Source organism: Eptatretus burgeri, chromosome 6 (assembly GCF_056783735.1).
Source record: "Eptatretus burgeri isolate ZD-2024b chromosome 6, Ebu_testis_v1, whole genome shotgun sequence".
NCBI classification, from domain to species: Eukaryota; Metazoa; Chordata; class Myxini; order Myxiniformes; family Myxinidae; genus Eptatretus; species Eptatretus burgeri.
The window spans coordinates 23,707,043-23,727,055 of NC_140966.1; the positions used below are offsets into that span (position 1 = coordinate 23,707,043).

Here is a 20,013-nt window from a genome sequence, read left to right on the forward strand (position 1 = left end):
CAAGTCGGATAGGAATCACTTGAACACAGGTGCTGCTCGACCTCTTCACAGATTTCTCACATATAGGTCTCATTATCCACCCTCAGCGAATGTACAGTGTTATGCTGCAGCTCCCTGAACAGCTCAGCTCTGCCATTAAGCCTGGCCCTGCGACTCTGGTCAATAGTATCATGTCCCTTGGGAGACAAAGTTATTTGGCTGATCGTGGGTTCCAAGACAACCACCGGCAGCATCAAGGATGGTAGTCTTGAGGGTAATCCACAACTCTTCATGATCCCCCAAAGCACCCAGACCCTCCAAATCCCCACTCAGCCTGTTTGCAAACTCCTCAGCAATCCTCTTATCCTTGAGTTTGCCAACATCCAGCCTCGGCTGTCATTGTACCATTCTACCAGATTTTAACTGCAACTTCAGAGTTGCTACAACAAGCCGGTCATTAGTATTGAGGAACTTGAGCACTCCGGTCGACCCTGCAGTTGTGAATCATCCTCCAGCGACCATCATCAAGCACATGGTCAATCTCTTTTGCCACTCCACCAACGTTGGAATAGCAAGTCCAGCGATGAGCTTGTGGGTGCTGAAACCATAAACCAGCCACTTGAAGTTCACGACTTCTTGCACAGTCAAGGAACTTATTGCTATTCTGGTTCACAGTTCCAGACACATGGGGACCAATATCTATCTATAAATCCAGGTGTGTGTGTGTGTGTGTGTGTGTGTGTGTGTGTGTGTGTGTGTGTGTGTGTGTGTGTGTGTGTGTGTGTGTGTGTGTGTGTGTGTGTGTGTGTGTGTGAGTGAGACCGCAGTTTCTCGACAACCGCCGATCCGATCGGATTGAAACTTGCCAGGAATATTGCCGGGCCCCGCGGATGTGCCTTTTCGAGGTTTGATATCAATCGGATGAGCGGTTCCCAAGTTGCGGCCATTTATCTGTCGACCAATCATAAGACACGGTGCTATGACGTCACGAATGACGTCACAATTAATGTTTATTTATTTATTTATTTATTTATTTTTGCACGATTGACGGTCCAATCTGATTGAAACTTGCCAGGAATATTGCTGGGGACCTGTGGATGTGCCTTTTCAAGGTTTGATATTAATCGGATAAGCGGTTCCCAAGTTACGGCCATTTATCTGTCAACGAATGACGTCACAATGTTTATTTATTATTATTAAAAAAAAAATTTTTTGCACGATTGACGGTCCGATCTGATTGAAATTTGCAAGGAATATTGCTGGGGACCCGCGGATGTGCCTTTTCAAGGTTTGATATTAAGGTTTGAGAGTGGGGGCGAGAGAGAGGGGTGGGAGAGAGGAGCGAGAGAGGAGGGGGGAGAGAGGAGGGCGAGAGTGGTGAGGGAGAGAGTGGGTGAGAGAGGGGGGCGTCACAATTCAAGAGAGGGGGAGAGAGGAGGAGGCGAGAGAGGGGGTGAGAGTGGGGGCAAGAGAGAGGGGGGAGAGAGGAGGGGCGAGACTCGGGGGGAGCGAGAGAGAGGGGGCATCACAACTCTTCTTCTTCTTCGTTTGATATGATGTCACAATTGACGTTGGGGACCTGAGTATGTTTCCCAGGTGTTTCCCAAGTTATGGCCATTTATGATACGGTTGGTCCGATCTAATTGAAAAAATGCCCCAATCCAGTCGTCGTTTACGAGAGCGAAGGAACGAAGCTGCACATACTGGCACGATAGAGGGGGAGAGAGGAGGGGGCGAGAGAGGTGGGGGGTAGGGGGGTGAGAGGGGGGGTGTGAAAAAATGCCCTAATCCAGTCGTCATTTATGCACCTACAGGCCCGCACTAGTGTTTCATAATTATCCCTATCAGTGCCAGTCAATGCATTGAAATCCCCCAAGACGAGAAGTGTATCTCACCTGGGGCACTGATCAATCACAGACTCAAGCGCGGCATAGAAGGCGTCCTTCATGGTGATATCACTTGCCTCAGTCGGAGCATAAACAGAGACCAGGGAAATAACACCCAAGGAGTGACGAATCCTGTGTCATAATATGCTCGTTGAAAGCATGGTCGAGAAAGCAACTCGTAAGGCAGAAATAACCCCCAAACCTCCCATCGGGCAGCCTGCCCAAAGAGCTTGCAGCAGAACCAATGTTCCATGGCAGACTTCTTAGGGACAGGTGGTGGTACTGCCCTTGTGGCTGTGGGCAGCCTACCACCTTTAAATCACATTGTGTATTGGACCTTTCACGATGCAATAAGGCTCATATTTGAAATGCAAGTATTTTTTGTTAGTTGCACTACACTGTGGTGTGTACTGTAAAATAATGATGGGTAAACATTTCTCTGTGGTTTTATTCACTCATTCTCCAACTGAGAAAGTTTGTTTGTAAACCTTTCCTTGGTTTCTGACCAACAACAGTTGAAGACTTTTAGCTTTTTGCCATTTCATTTACTGGAAGTGGCTTCAATCATGCTGCACAAGCAGTGCTTTGTGGACTTAACAGGCTCGCGATGTCCTTGATTTTCTTGGCCTGCCACAGGCCTATTAAGCAGAAAACGAATGTTAAGCCGTAGAATCTCAACTGGCCCAGCACTAATATGAATGTTACCTGCAGGCTATGAATTCATTAACAATCATATCTTGGATGCCACCAACACCAAAGATCACTGTGGACAGCTTTGTGGAATCATTCTCGAGCAGACTTGAGCTGTAACAAGGTAAACATAACTGACAGGTAAAGTAATGTGTTGTGCAGGAAAACGTTTTGACGAATTCTAATAATCCTTACTTTAATGTATTGCTGTCTTTTTTTTAAATATTTTAAAACTGAATATCGCATTCACTGTTGATGTGTCAACACTGGTTTGCATTTACATGGCCTAACATTGCACACGTGTCGGCCCTGTTTCTGTTCAAATGCAATCCTTTAGAGGAGACTCGTAACAAGTTTTCCGAGTTACTTATCTTCGTGCAGATGATATCGATTTCCTTTTGCCTTGCAAAGCTCCAACCAACTCACCCTTCTCTGTCTGGTGGGATATGTCGGCAATTGTGATTTTAACAGAGTTTTGACTTCCAAATTTTCTTCATAATGTTCAAAATCCGAGAATGTGCAACACCTGCCTGCTCATCTACATCTTGAATGGTGGTGCAGCTGTTCTTCTGGCACGGTGCCCACCCCCTGTATATCTTGGTCGAAAAATATTAAAATTTGACCAGGGTCACTGTCACACTGGCCTCGTCTTTTCAAAATGTAGAGAGGGATCTTCAACATCGATAAGTGATTGTAAACATATTGGACAGCCGGCTTAATGCCCCCTCTGAAGGACCCCATGATTATTGATCCAACACCCTGTGATTTCAATAATATAAAATTATCTGTGCAGCAACAACAAACAACAGTTATAACTTGTGGTTTTATAAAAATGTTCTCTGACTCAGAGCTCGGCTTATTTTTTCACTAGTGTACTGACTGTCCAAAATGCTTAGGTGATAGTGAAAGTTTGAATAGTGTGGTTATCAAGATTTTTTTTCCTTTCTTTCCAAAATACAAAGGTTTGGTCCAACGTTTTACCCACAGAACTGCCTTTATTCAAGGACTACACAGGTGTGTGTCAGGTGTTCATATACAGTACAATTATTGAGTTTGGAGATACAGGTTTGCAATTGCTAGAATCAAAACAACATAATGCGAACCAAACTTCTACCCACAGAGTGGAGTCGGGCAGCATAGTAATTGACTGAGTCTGGGTGTTTTATGCCCTCGTTTTCAGCGAATACCATTTTCTTTGTGTTTGGCGGTGGTGTTGAATGTTTCATTGGGATGTTTGCATCTGCCATTTCTTTTGTGATACTGTGTAAATTGGCCAACTCTTACAACTCTACAGTTTATAAATCTACTTCTATGATTGTTATGTCTTCTCTGATGCACTTTGAGAATTTGGGTGTGCTTCCCTAATATATGCCTGGTGTTAGCTTAATGGTTAGGATGGCGAGCTTTGGATCCTAGGGTCCTGAGTTCAAATCCCGCTCAGCTGTTGAATTAATACCAGGTGGGGTTAACTCGACCTGTCATCATTCCGAGGTCGGAAAAATGAGTGCCAGTATGCTGATATATTGTGTCGGAGTGGCAACCCGTCCAGGATTGTACCCAATAGCCAAGGAGACTGCCGAGGCAGCACCAACGCTCTGCACAGAGTATGGTCCCAATCTCCTCCTCCCCTCCTGCCTAATATAAGTGCCTCCCCAAGGTAACTGGCGACCTCCACTAGGCTTTCAAATCATGAATGAGGAGAAAAGGGAAAATTACGAATCTGAGTATTGTCAATGCTATATATGAGTATTTCAAGGTCTGGGATGGGAACATCCTCCGAAACGGCTGGGTTTTGCTGTACGTACTGTATCTACGAGCAGACTCGTGCATGCTCTCATTGAAACATATTGTGTGAATTTGTGTCAATTAATTTTTCTCAGTTATATTCTTTCAATTTGCCAACATTGATCCGCACTTTGAAATATTTACTGATATTCTGTTTCCTCTTTTTTGTTGTTGATGTTTGTGTTGCTGAGACGTAGTTTGAGTGGTTTTTCCTTAAAACTTCCTTAAAGCATGTTACCACAGCTCACTCAGCACTGTTCTCATATCATTCATATGTTTAGTCTTGCTGTGCTTTCCATCTTCCTTGTTTGCATCAGTCTAAGTTTTAAAAGGTGTAGTAGCTGTTTGCTTGTGCAAATATAGGTAGATGAGCTTCATAATGATTCCCCTATTGTAATCGCTTAAGTTTTGCTCTATTTCTCTTTTGAATGAGAAAATGGTGCAACAGCAGCAATTTTTTTATTATTATAAATACTGGAGTGAGATTGAATGTGTGATCACCTTGTTTAATAATTTGTAAACAACTGTGTTTTAATTTGACATTTAACCTTGGGTGTATAAAATTAACATAGCTGTATATCTGAAATATTGCAGGGTCTCCACAAATTACAGTTCCAAATCCAAATTGTAATAAAATAATTCTAAAATGGGATATACAATGATGCAGTTTACTGCATGTTTAAGAACATTTCTCAAAGTTTTTAAATCCAAGATTATCATCTGACTCCAAACGGACTTGTGGACACTGCGCTCGAACGACTCGCGAATGTGTTCAACTTCCTCACTGCTTGTGCTTGGCCAGCCTGCACCCTTTCTTTGCAGGATGCTACCAGTCTCCATTGTTGAACCTGTTATTTGTTATCTATAAACCAGGCAACACTCTGTTCTTTTTCTTTTGGGGATGCCATTTGCTGTAAATGTGATGTCACGTGTCACAGGAGACACCTGGAAACCCAAAAAATGTCAATAAAACTTTGAGAAATGTCATTTGGCATGCAGCAAACCACATCGTTCTATCCCATTTCATTATTTATTTTAATTTTGGTTTTGAATTTGGAATCATAATTTGTGGACGTCCTGTATTTTATTGTAATGACAGAAGCAGATCACATTTCCACTATTTATTTGACCTCTTGAATATGCTGTGTGTGTGTGTGTGTGTGTGTGTGTGTGTGTGTGTGTGTGTGTGTGTGTGTGTGTGTGTGTGTGTGTGTGTGTGTGTGTGTGTGTGTGTGTGTGTGTGTGTGTGTGTGTTTATGTTTGTTTTTATATGCTGAGTGCATGGTGAGAGAATGGTGCATCCCATGCCTTCTGTTTCTGGTGGAGTGCAGAGAGTATGATGTGTGGGAGGATAGTAAATCTTTTACACTTTTCTGTTTTAGCTCAGTTTGTGTGGGAAGGTGAGGAAGAATGTGTATGAAGAGGTCATAGAAGCTACGGTTAGAAAATCAGTGTGAATTTGAAGGAAGTCTATGGAAACAGCCGAGTTGGTATGGCAGAGAGTGCTGCGAGATGTACTGGTTGTTTGAGTGTGTGAGATGAGTGTCTGCATCTGTGCATATTGGGGGTGGTGGGTGGGTGGTGACAGCATAACTTTCATGGAGTTTTCTGTTTTAAAACTTTTGCAGTGATTTTTTAATTTTTTTTGAAAGTCATAAAATGATTAGCAATCTTGAGCATTATCACATATAACCAAGACGCAACTTTTGAAATGACTTATGAATGCGAGATGAGGCCTTTTGCACATGCACTGTGAATGCGTTTTCAGTGACTCGGTTCAATTTACCGGGAACGTTTAACTTGCCGTTGCTAGTGCTAAATCTGTAAATCAAATCGCTTTTTAAAAACAATTTTCACCATTTAAACCAAATAGTGGCAATTGTAGGATTGTTAACCATAATTGTGTTCCTGAAAAAAAATCGGACTCACGGAAACGGAGGAAATATGACTAATATCTGTGGATGAGACTGAGAGGTGTTGATTTCCAATGTAGTATAATTTATCTTGTGGGTCCAGAAACAAACAAACAATATATTTATAAAAGCCTTCATAGCACCCATAGCTTCCACCCCCTGCCAACATGATTTATTGTAAATATCATTTTAAACTTATATCCTGCAAATTCAAAAGCCCCTGATATGTCCTTCCCATTGGTTGAGTCACTGTACACCTAACTGAGATAGACAGTCCATTCATTGGTAGCAATCCTTTGAGGATTGTGTAACAAACGACTGTCCACTTGGGTTCTCCATGGTCGGTTGTTTGCAATACAGGAGCTTCTCTTCCCGTTCGGTGAGCTGAGAAAGCTCTCCCAATCTTTCGTTGTGTAGAGACACAACCGTTTCTCTTTGGTACTTTTCCAAGTATTTTCTGCTTACTTCAGAACCTTTGTGAACCATTTTACGGAACAATACTTATCTCCGGCACACCATTTGCTTTATGATTCCCTGAGCACCTACGTTTCCTGGGGTTTCTGCGCATGCTTGCAGAGCATTCTGGGGCAGAATACATCATTCAAAAGTCATGTATTGCTGTCATTAAAGCAAATAAATGAACATGTTTAACAGTTAATTTGGGAAAATTGCTGCAATACTATTTGTGAAATTGCTGAAGAAGTGGATGTTGTTGTTGGAAGTGCATAAAGCAATCATTCATTCTCACTTGAATTTAAATAAGGCTATTGCAAGGTCAGTACCAAAGGACCTCACATTTGATCCCCCGCCCCCGCCTCTTCACTCCTCGCCTCTGTCTCAACGAAAAGTGTTTATTCTGCCTCAGAGTTGAAAGTTGACGATTGCCACTATGTGCGATGCACTCTTAGAGGTACGAAGTTTCTTTCAGCCCAGGTCATTGTACCGAGAAAAACGTGACGCGACCGCTAGGAGGAGCACAAAATTGGTCCTTCAGTATTAATATATAGATAACACTAAAGCATGTGTTTGAAATTGCTGCATACTCTCAATTTATTTGATACAGATGGCATCAAGGTACTTCCGTATTGATGGGAGAAGTATGTCAGTAAAGTAGGGATGACGGGATTGGGGGATACTTTTTTTTTTTTTTTGGTATACATTGTCGAGGCTCATATGAGAGCGAACACACAATGCACAACAAGAGGGCAGGAGACAAGAGGGGTGGGAGAGGGTAGGACAAAATAGTGGGGAACAGAGACATGAGGAGATTTCTGGAAGGGAGAGGGGTGGGGCGGGAAACATGGGGTAAACAAGATGAACACCACAGGGACTTTCAGGACCTTACACGACAGGGAACTTTCAGGAAGGAAAGCAGGGAATTTGAAGGAGGTGGGTTTGGGTGGATTAGCAGGGATAGAAAAGATTGTGGTTTTGGATGGGGGAAGATAAGAGGTGATGGTCGGTACTCATGGATACTTTGGGGAGAGGTGTGGAGGGAGAAAGGGTTTTTGTTTATTTTGTTATATTTTAAAAAAATTTCAGACACGAAACAGAGGGTGCAGTTGGGGGGGGGGATAGAAAGGGGCGGTGGGAAAAGTGGAGAAAATAAGAACTGATGGTAATAGGGAGCAAATACAAATAAAAACGATCGAGCACCAAGACGCGAAAGATGGATAGGCCTCAAGGGAACCGATAAGACAAGATCGACAAAAACTCACAAAATAGCACAAATTTTGAAACAAAACCGAACTAGGAACACAGTAAGCATGTCGGGAACAAAATAAACAGTCAAAACGTGACAATAACAATCGGAAACTTAACTTTGAGAAAGTCGGCAGAGACCCCTGAGAGAACCAGCTGTCATCTCAAAACCTGGAACCGGAAGTGAAGAGAGAGGTGAAGTTTAATCCCCTCTTTCCATTTTAATTCTCTTGAAAAAAATGTCCATCTCATTTGTTTAAGTCTTTGGACATCCCACACACCTGTGTGTGATGCTTGGTACACATATATGTACAGTCCGTACATATTCATATTTACATGTTCATTATGTTGCTGTTTTATTTGGGACTGGTGAGTATGCAGATATTTTATATTTTACTTTCACTGGGGATGTTATTGCAACTCATCTCCAGCAAAGGGTTCCTGCAAACAGACTCTACCGGCATTCTTGGCGTGTTGTAGGATCTCATCATTCCAGGAGCTGAAAGTGGCATCGGTGGGATTTCTGATTGGCTTGATACTTTGATTTACTTCACTACCTATAACTTTACAACTATAATGTAAGCCACAAACATATCCTAATTACAATGCTGGAACTTGGCAGCAAAGACCTTCATTTCATCGAGGATGTTCTTGGTCATTACGAACACAGTCGTTATGAACACAGCAATTAACACAATCGTTATGTGCACTGTTGTTATGAACACAGCCATTCTCTGGAATGAAGAGTGCAGTTTTTTTTTACTCCTCATGCTTTCATCCTGGTATCTGTTATAATCCCAACTTCCACGATCAGATAAGACAACATCTTGGTACTCATGAGAGGTAAACAATGGCATCCAGGTCGGTGACTATGGTTTCATACATTTGCAGAAACATATAGGGAACCTATTGTAGGAAGACTCTCAGGTAGGTACCATTCATGGGCGTCCGCAGGGAGGGGCAAGTGGGGGGGGGCATTTGCCCCCCCTGGAAAATCAAAAATTTGAAAAAATTACATGGAAAATACAAAATGAATAAAATAACATAAACATTTCTCAACAGTTAATTCAGTTAGAGCAGGTTACTACTATTGGAACAGGAATTGGAGCCGTCGGGAATCTCTTCCGAAATTGTCAATGACCCTGTTCATTAGCTCGGTCTTCTGGCTGTTCACTTTGTCGCGGTGGACACTTAGCATGCAGAGGCTGGACAGACGTTTATCACTCATCGTTGATCTTAACCAGGTCTTCACCCTGCGCAGTGTGCTGAAGGAGCTTTCCACTGTACATGATGTTGCAGGCAGAGTCAGTGCGATAAGGATAGCCTTGCGCACAGCAGGGAACAGAGTGGTCTGCTTCACCAGCTCGATCATACCCAGAGAGTTGTCATCCAGTGGCTTATGCTTCTGCACGTCATACCACGCTAGAGCTTCTTCTACAAGGTTGTCAATGCCATACATTTCCTTGACAGATGAAATGATGTGCTGAATTCATCTCTTTCTGTTTGCTGCATTTCTCTCGGATGTAGTGCGAAAATGTGTAAATATGGCGTGTTACTTTCACCAAAGCGACTTTCCAGAGACTGGATCAAGGAATCCATGTACGGGACATAGATGGTGCGGGGATAGTACTCCTCAACGGAGTCTCCTACATTCGGCCGGTGGACCTGGCGTGCGCATCGCCGAGGCATAGTCAAGTCTATGCCAAGTTCTTCTGCCAAGGTTTTCACCTCAGGGATGACATCTTCTGAGAACACACGGTCTGCACCATCCCGGTGAGCTCGGAAAGCCTTCATCAACAGGTCGATGTGATCTCGGACTCCCATAATGTCCATGTCGACTGCCTGCAGCTGTTGGGTCACTGGCTCCAACATCGCTGAGTACTTCGCAATGATCTTCAGACAGATGAGGAACACTGTGGTTCCTGCAGCACACCTCAGCTGATATGCCATCTGACGCGTACTCTGTGACTCATGCTGGTTTGCCTCCAGTTGCTCCAGTTGTGCATAGATATCACAAAAGTTCTCTGAAAAGATGCAGATGCTTTTGTACTTTGCGCTCCATCTGGTTTCATACAACAAAGGTATATTTGGAACCAGTCTCCTGCGCTTGGGACTGTCACAGAAGAATTTAATGATAGATTTCACAGTTCCAGTCGTATTCCTCACATCCGCGACAGAATTCAGATCATGAACCACCAAATTCAGTCGATGTGAAGAGCAGTGCACGAAAATAGCTTTGGGATAGGTGTTCCTGATACGGGCCTGTACACCATTGTCTTTTCCTGCCATGGTTGAGCATCCATCGTAGCCTTGGCCGTGGAGCTTGTCGAGGTTAAGACAAAATTTTTTGCTTGGTCGATGATAGTATCTGCAATTGTTGCAGCGTCCACCCTCTCCAGTGGAATGAATCCAAGGAATTCCTCACGTATGGTGGCTGAGTCATTCCGTTGTTCCTGAAGTGCAACAATTCGTACTCCAATGGACAGTTGCTCGGTGCCTGATAGATATGTCAGCAGTTTCATCTGCAATGATAGTGAATCCATTTGATTAATTTGCAGCTTTCACAATATTGTCTCTTACTACTTCTTCGGAGAGAACTATCAGCTCGTTCTGCACACAAATTGATGTGTATCTCGCATTTTTGCTTGCGCCCTCCATGTGATCCTTCAGGACCGTGTCCCCTGCTTCTATCCTGAATCGCAGTAGGTCACAGAGGTTCCACGATGTACTCTCCTTCCCCCTCAATGCAATGTCATGGCTGCAGCAGAACAGAATGCTGGATAGTATGGGGAACAGTTTCTCTCAGTTTTGAGTGACTGCTTTGTTGACTGCTCGGTCCATCTGGCTCACGATGGTCAACTCTGGCCTTTGCACGGTGGTGAGGAAATTGTTGGCATCTTGCAGTGCGCCTTTGTGCCAGGAGGAAAGCATGTGCTTCCTCGCGCACTTATTGAAGTCTTTGTATTTAACAAAAGGAGTCACGATGAACGCACCCATGAGACCTCGGTGCACTGCTTGAGGGAACAGCACACAGTATTTGCACAGAGCACCTTTCAAGTGACTTGAGTAGGCCAGCCATGGAGAATATTGGTTTATCCACGTGTGGCGGAAACAGCGGGAGCTCTGTGAATCGTTCTGATAGCTGTAATCAGTTGGTGGGACGTATGTGTTCATCAGGAGGTCATATCTTCGATTATTGGTCAAATGTTCTGTGGTTTTGACGTATGATCCAATGTCCAGATGATGAGGCAAGTCATTGGCCACTTTCGCAAGTGGTGTTTGGGGTGGCATCTGATTGGTTGCTGTGAGTAACTGCTCGTGATGTCCCCCTCTGCGCTGCTCTGCTGGTTCAACATGTGTCTCCGATGTACCCGGGGTGTCTTGATTGTTGTCAGAGTCATCAGACTGACGTTTTTTAAAGAACCTCCTGATATCCATTTCACATTCCTGAAATATAAGAAAAGTGAGGTTAACATTTAATACACTGGTCTTCCCCAGACTCTATAACAATCAAATCAAGAGCATTTAGTTTGATTATTTTGTATAAAATCCAACGTAGAAAATTAGCATGAGTTTTGTTACTGAAATAAAATAAATAGCCGCAACACAGAAGGAATGAACGAAAAAAACACTATCTTCCACGCCAAATATCATGACATTCGATCAATCGTGTCTTCTACCTGAAGAATTGTTAACATTTTGTTCTGTTATTTACAGTAATCTCAGCAAAAAGATGTCTTCACACTTCACACGGCGATCTCAGGATAACATTGCCCCCCCCCCCCTGCATTTTTTTCTGCGGACGCCCATGGTACCATTGCAGGGTCACATCAAACAACCCAGCTATTGCTTGGGGCTGTTATATTAGAACAAATATACCCATTGTTTATTTGTCTGACGAGGTTGTTAACTTCTTGAACTTTGTATGTTGCTGCAACATTGATGTTTGTACATGGCTCATGGAGTGATCCCCTTGATTTTGGCTTCCACACCTGCCATCTCAGAAGATATCATTCACAGCAGCCCAATCATGTGCCTGTTTAATATTGATAGGAAATGGATGTTTGGCTTTTTATATCGACCGTGCTTTTCTTTGCATAATATTAAATAGGCAGTGGCAGGCCCGTAGCCAGGACTCAGTATTAAGGGGGGCATCTGAACTGGATGGGGGGGGGCACAATTATTATGTTTAATATTTTTGATAACCCGGAATACTATTGTATTCATGCAGCATTGACACATCTATACTGAGGTTGCCGTCGCATACTAACCAAATTGATCTCAGCTAGATTTAATATGTTCCGATGTTTTTGGCCTAAAATTATTCGAATGCAGGAGAGTCGCAACAAACTGGCACATTCACAATGCAAATATTCAATGATTAGACAATTGGCACCGATTCAGGTGCACTTATACAAGGTGTTGTCAAGAATTGGCATTAGAAAAATTAATATACCAGAGATACAATGACTAAACGGGGGAGGTCGGCACCAGAATCAGTGCACTTTGAAATAAGATACAGTCGGCTATGACCTGCGATCATCACGTTAAACTCTCAACAGCAAATACGACCAGCCTGAAGATAGCACAAGGTCCGCATTTAAAGCAGTCAATTACACAAAGGTGAGGTTATGCACAAAGCACTAGATATGGGATATGCAAAGCACCAAACACAACATTTAACTTAAACATCAGAAGTACAAAGCAGCCGACCACGGCGGGTGCTGACCACAACCACACTGCAACCACAACCACACACGCATCACCAGCAGTCACACACACAATCTGAACTCCTCGTATAGTTTTTATACCACTGTACTCGCTGTCAGAAGAGCTGCAGGCGACGTGTCTCGGTGTGGAATCTTCTGAGGACCTTCTCCTTCTATTCATTCAGGCATTTACGTGTGAGGTCTCTCTCGAAGGCCAGCTGTACCAGTTGTGTCTTGCGTGCATGGCGCATGGATCGTCGATGGTCAGTGAAGACATTCCTCAATGTTGAGAATGAGTTTTCACACATGGCAGTGGACGCACCAAATGTTAGTCCAAGTCTCATAGCAGTCACTACACTTGGCATGGCTTCCAACGTTTTGTGGTATGTTGAGAGGAGTTTTTGTGTTGTCCATCTCTCGTTTGGCTGCTTTTCTGTCTGGAAGCGAATAAACTGCTTTGCAACCACACACTCTGTTTCACTGATGGTTGACTTTGTTAATGTCATGATGTGCTGGAGCAAGTGGGGATCCAAAAACGTGACATTTTCAGGATTCAAGGCTGCGAGTGAACGGGCGAGTTGTGTGTTATGCTCACTGAAGTGCTGAGCGATCTCGCCAAGCACAGTGTCAATTGCGCTGTAAAAAACCCTCCGCAGTTCCGTCTTGTCATTGTCGTTGTTTTGTCCTGTCGTCTCCAAAACTACAAACTGTTCCAAGTTCTTATGCATTGTGCATCTCCGTTTTGGTGGTGCAGGTGTAGAAGTGCGAGCATCGTTGGCCTTGTTCCACAGATCAGTGAACTCATCCTCAGAGCGGAGTTTCTTTACGCACTCTGTAGCACTCGCCACCAGTTCGAACCCTGTTAGCAAGTCCATGTCCTCTGCCTGCAAGAGTCTGTAAGGGCCATCTAACAACATCAGCAGTTTTTGTACAAAGATAGCAATGAACATGAAGGCAGGCCCAGAGACTTCCCGCAAAAGCCCAATAGCCTCCATCCTCATCTCTGCACCGTAGGCGCGCTCTGCATCAATCTCCGACAGTAAGGATGTGATATCCTCAAAAGATCCTATGATCACAGACACGGTGGCTAAATGTCCCGTCCACCTTTGATCAAGAAGTCGTTTTAACCGCTCACCTTTATACTGTGCAGCAACAGTGGGCTTTCTGAAGAATTTGTACAGGCAACAACAAACCTCGAGGAAATCAGTGACAGCTTTCTCTGCTGCCAGTGCGTGGATAACTACCAGATGGAGTTGGTGATTTAAGCAGTGCACATAGGGGATTTCTCTTTCCAATATCTCTTGCAACAACTTTTGCACCCCACCGTGCTTCCCAGCCATTACCGAAGCCCCGTCATACACCTGACAATATTTTTGACGTGTCAAGTCCTGTTTTTATCAGCTCTGCAATTATTAGGTCTGTCAATGTTTTTGCATCTCCAGCGTCGGCTGTAGCTATTGTGAGTAGACGCTCTGTTGCTTCATTTGATGCCGATACAAAGCGAATGATGATTGATGTGTTCTCACATTCAGTGGGGTCCCTCGTCCCATCCACCTTGATGGTAAACCACGATGTGCCTACTTCTTCCACGATGGCATCCGTCACAACATTACTCAATGTGCAGCTCAGTTCATTCTGCATTTCCGGACTGGTATAGCTTGCGTTTCGTGGGATATGCTTTATTATTTCAGCTAGCTCGGTGTCTTTTTTGAGTGTGTAGTTTAAAAGCGAGAGGAAGAGCCCACTGCGCCCGTCTGGCATATCTTCAAAATGATCAAGGCTCCCTCTAAAAGGTATCTGATTTTCGGCGAGAAATCCTACAACATCTATAACAGCAGACACATAGTACCGTTTTCTATTTAGCTGGTCAGCATTGAGGAGTGTGGAAATCTCCTTACCACAATCGATGCGCCTCTCATTCTCCTTCCACCTCAAAACACAAGTTAAATGTTCCTTTGAAGTTGCGTGTTTGTGAAACCCCCTGCCTTTCTCAACGGCATGTTTCCAATTCCGCTAGCCTCGCACTGTGAAAGTTAAGTCCACTGGGCCACGTGCGGTGGTAAACTTCCTACATGGATAGCAGAATGCTGCATCTGTCTGCACACTGTATTCCAGCCTTTCATTAGTCTGGTACCACGAGGACACAAACGAGCGACTCTTGTTCTGCAACAGATGGCCAGGGTACCGCTGTAGAACAACTTGATTCGGTCTCTCACTTCCAAGATCATCGGGAAGCGGCTTGACAGTCACACCTGACCCCGAGGCCACCGCCGAGCCTGGAAACTCGGCTGCCTGTGCTGGGGCTCCAGCCGCAGGGCTGACGTTGCTGGCTTGGCCAGGTTGGCCAGCTTCTGTCGGTACTTCATCGACATGATCGTCTCGTCCTCCTCCTCCTCCTCCTCCTCCTGCTCCTCCTCCTCCTCCTCCTCCAACTCCTCCCACAACATGTCTTTCATCATCTTCTTCATTTTCGTCGGTTGCATTTTTTCCTTTTCTAAGCCATTTTCGAATATCCATCAACCACGTCTTTTTCTCCTGCTGCAAGGTAGCGCTCTGTGATTCGTCCCTCGTGACTCGCGTCACTAATCTCGCGACTCGTGAGATTTGACGGTTGACGGTTTTATTTATTAAATGATGCATGCATGAAAAACAGGTTTTATCTGCATAATTTTCAAATGTAAGCACGATTGCAAACACATATTTTTAATTTTTATTATAAAATTACTTTTGTAAGATGGAGGGTTGACGGGTTGTGAAGGTCACGTGGTGCACGTGCACTTCATCTTTAATAATGTAAATTTATGTCTTTTCCTTAATCATATTATCATATTATGACTGTATTACATTTATAACTAACTTACAACCAATCAGATAACCTGCTCAACAGGGTCTCCATATCGAATACGCTGATTGGCTATTCCTCAAAACGAAATGATCCACGATATATATATATATATATATATATATATATATATATATATATATATATATATATATATATATATATATATATATAACCACCCACAACATCGACATTCGACACGAGGTGTTGGCTGCTGGCATTGGTGCTTGCATTATTATCTTTTATCTTGTGGTCTTGGACTGTATTGTCTTGCCAATTGCTTTTGGAGATGCGCTGGGAAGCGCACACTTATCTCTTGACTGTTATTCAAAGAAGGATATTATTAAAGAACAGTTTATCCAAGAAGGCCTTATTATTCACCACATTGAACATCTGGAATAAGGGTTTTAATTCACATAGGTGAACTCTTAAACAGCAAGTTCACAGTGGGTGCTCGTCCTTAAACACTAAGTTGTTCACAGGGTGGAACAGGGCATAAATGGGTGGCGTACAAGTGGGGGGGCACCAGATGCGCCATGGGGGGAATTGCACCCCAATTGCCCCCCCTCCCCTAGCGACGGGCCTGGGCAGTTGGTGGGCGATTCATGTCCATATTTAAATATATTTGTGCTAGTGTACTGCAAGTTATTAAATAAACAAGGAAATATCAATGGCCTGCAGAAGCATCACATTTTTTAGCATTTCCTGCTTTGTATCGATGCAAAATAAAAATATATATATTTCCTTACTATTTCTGATTCTGATTCTGATGTACCACACTTAGTTGCAGAGCATCGGTGCTTCCAAAGCAGTTTATATACACGGGTTATGCTGTGTCTGTTTGGTTTGGTATTGCCTTCCCAGCAGTAGTTAAGACAGGAACTTGGAATTTGGCCATGGTGCCAGTAATCGCTTGCCCAAAGGGCACCATGGGATTTTTTTTTAATGTTTACCAACTAATTTCAGAAAATGGGTCACATAGTTTAACCTCCATCCGAGGGACAGCACACACATTGATGAATCACCCTGCCTGTGAAACCCCAGGATGACAGTTTATAGCTGGGTCGGGATTTGAACCCAGGTGAGACAGCTTAGAGGCAAATATGCATACCTCTTGGTTATCCTGCCAGCTCCCTTAGTATTTGCATATCCATCCATCCATTGGGACCATACTCTGAACAGAGCATCAGTGCTGCCAAAGTAGTCTCCTGGGCTATTGGGCACAATCCTGGATGGGTTGCCACTCCGACGCAGGATACTCGAATGGCTGAATCATCCCAGCAAGCTGGTACTTATTTTGCCGACCTCGGAAGGATGACAGGCTGAATCAACCTCACCTGGTATCAATTCAACAGCAAAACGGGATTTGAACTCAGAACCCCGAGGATCCCAAAGCCACCACCCTAACCATTAAGCCAACACCAGGCATATTTACATATACTTATCTATATATTATTTTTTTTTCCATCCATCCATCTTTCCCTCTCTCTGTCGCACGCTTTTTGTTGTGACGTCATTACGACATTACATCTAGCGCTAGGCTAAGCCTCTAAGGAACATGTACGTCAATCCCGCTGTCCAGGACTTCACCTGTCCCATCACTTCACTGATGGCAGTTGAACAACATAACCAATTTATGTGACTATCTGACTATCTGCCATCCATAGGCGATGGTATGAATGCCACATGCTAGGTGTTGTGATGAAGGATTTGGCAAGATGGCAGTGTTATGTCTGGGACGTCATTACAGCATTACATCCAGCGCTAGACTTGGCCTTTATGGCGATGTATTTTTCATGACTCGATGAGAATTTCATTTGGCAAGTTGGGAAAAAAGACGATGTAACATCTGATCCCTGGGAACATAAAACGAATTAATCATATTGTTTATTGGCAAATAAGTGTAGGTATTACCAAAATCAAGGATGTTTTGTTTGCAGTAAACAAAATCTTTCTGGAATAAAAAAAAAAAATGCAATTGACTGTTCATATAGTGTGTTACTGGACTGTAACATGTATAAGTTATGTTGTTCTACTACCATCAGTGAAGCAACGGGTTCAGTGCTTGTATATTCTAAAATATACAGGATGCTCTGGGACTACGGTGATTATCTGATCCGATAACGTTTTGAAACCCTCTCCGATGTTCATGAAGTTGGATTGTGTTGTGGACAAAAATACATATATATATATATATATATATATAATCATGTAATTACACTATAACAATTTCATGAAGGAATAATGTATTTACAGTTTGGAACAAAAACACGAAACCATTACGGTAACAAGACGTACGGACCACTCTGTTGACACATTTATACGGACATACACACCTGTTACAGACATCTTTTATTTGTACAGTAGAGGGTAAATATGATCAATCTGAAAATTGTTCTTTCGTGCCAGGTATGCTTTGCAACCTAAGATGAAGATAGAAGGGTGACATCCTTTTGTGGACTGTCTTGGGGGCAATTGTTGCCAATGGTGGAATCGACTTTAATGATTGGCAGTGTCATGAATGCATCATCAGTGAACCCTTTTGGATGGTCTTTTGATGAACTGTTGCTGGAAAGTAATTCTTTAGAGGGTTAAATAATGGCTGGAAAACGAACAATGCTGTTGGGAATGTGCTTAATTTGAATTTTGATTAAGTTTTCCTTTTCCTTTTCATTCATTCGGCAATGAGCTGCTTGTCATGGATAACAAATTTCAGGAATTTGCAAAGGTTCCAGTCATCCAAACAAATGATATATTTTGACCCCAGAAGTCATAACCATGACTCAGGAACCTTGTGCATCATTTATATGCATTAATTCCATTCACTGTAATGTCTCTGAATCCTCATTGAGCTTAAATTGAGTTATTCTCATCGAAAATAATCTTTTCATCTCCCTTTCCCTTTCACTTTCACTTTGATTTAATGGCTCTGCTCTATCCCAAGATACCATCTATTTATTACGCATGCAAAACGGGTGAGGTTTTTTTTTTTTCTTTTAAATCTCTCTCTCCTCCTCCGCCTCCTCCTCCAACCCCTTCCCCCCACCAACACACAGCTTCATAAACCACGCGAGAGCCCCTACTCTCCCCACACTTTTACTCATAGTCCCCAGTCCCCAACCTATTTATTGCAAGGCAATAAGTGGATGTTTACAGACATAATGTTATGCACTTTACTCATGGGTTTACTGGATGACTTTCGATGTTCGTCGGCGTGGGGGAGGGGGGGTGGAGGGGGAGAAGAGGAGCAACCCCGTCAACCTCACCACTATATACACCTGCACTTGCAGAGATGTATGTCCGATATAATGTAATTTATCATTTTAAAACCATTCCATAATATCGGATAATATTCTCAACTTGCCTGAACGGCACAGAGGTATCTGAAAGATGGAGCTTTGCTAGTTGATGTCAAAAGACGGTGTTCTATTTGGTACGGTGTTGCTGTTAATTAATTGCTAGAAAAATTTGCTGTGGTTTTGCCGTGGATTTTATTTTAATTTTTGTGCAGGATCGTCTTCTGACTCATTTCATCTTCACACCTCATACAGTTCAATGTCGCAGTGTGAAGCTTCCCTTTCAAACTTGGGAAATTGATGTTTATCTCGCCAAAAGTACTCGTTTCACATTGCATTCAGATTTATTGATGAGTAAAATATGAGCTGCGCTGGGTTTTGATACGAGCTCTTTGGGTTGTTCCTTTATTCCTGATCCCGTCGTGGATACATACAGTGAAAAATGCATTGCAGGGAATAAGTGCGGAAGGAGAGGATACAAGCAGTTGGAAAGATCAAGACAGAGTTTCAGAAGCCTTGTTGAAACATCAAATTGATTCCATTTTTGATGCAACGAGGTAATAATTTTGCCTGGAACTCACCAGCAGGTAGTTTTTATTTTTCTTTGTTGAGTGCCTCACAGCATTGAGATCATTTTTAGATCCTCGTAGAGGATCTCTAAGTCTTACTCACATTGTTGTTCTTCATCTTCTTCTTGTGGACTTTTTTGTTTCACAGCCTACAGTTTTCATCGAAACTTCCTGAAACTTGGCATATATATGTAAAAATGCCCTGCGCAGACAGTAACCATCTCCGATTTTGAAAATTCCTCCTAGAAAACAAGTTATGACTTCAAAATATCTCCGCTAATGGAAATCGCCTAAAAAATTATCTCCGAAACTAGGCAAGCTTTTTGAATTCTGTTTGCGGGAATCGAACAGGGCATTAGCAGAGATGAATTACCACACATATGATGCATCACTATGATGTCATATCAATTTTTATGACTTCATTCCTATTTTTTGACATTTTTTGTTTCACAGCCCAGAGTTTTCATCGGATCTTCGTGAAACTTGACATGCATATGCAGAAAGCCCACGCGCAGGCAGTAACCATCTCCGATTTTGGAAATTCTTCCGAGAAAAAAAGTTGACGTCATAATATCGCCGCTAATGGGAATTGCCTAAAAAAATATCTCTGAAACTAGGCAAGCTATTTGGATTTTGTTTGCGG

At 43.0% G+C, this 20,013-nt stretch overlaps 1 protein-coding gene across 1 annotated transcript in view; it reads left to right on the top strand.

Moving 5' to 3' along the window:
- Positions 1–2,562: 2,562 nt before the first annotated feature.
- The window catches only part of LOC147024408 (xylosyl- and glucuronyltransferase LARGE1-like), a 406,140-nt gene continuing 388,689 nt past the window's right edge, over positions 2,563–20,013 (top strand). The window contains exon 1 of the mRNA XM_085884303.1: positions 2,563–2,679. The gene's annotated coding sequence lies outside the window, so the exon portion shown is untranslated. The remainder of the gene's footprint in view (positions 2,680–20,013) is intronic.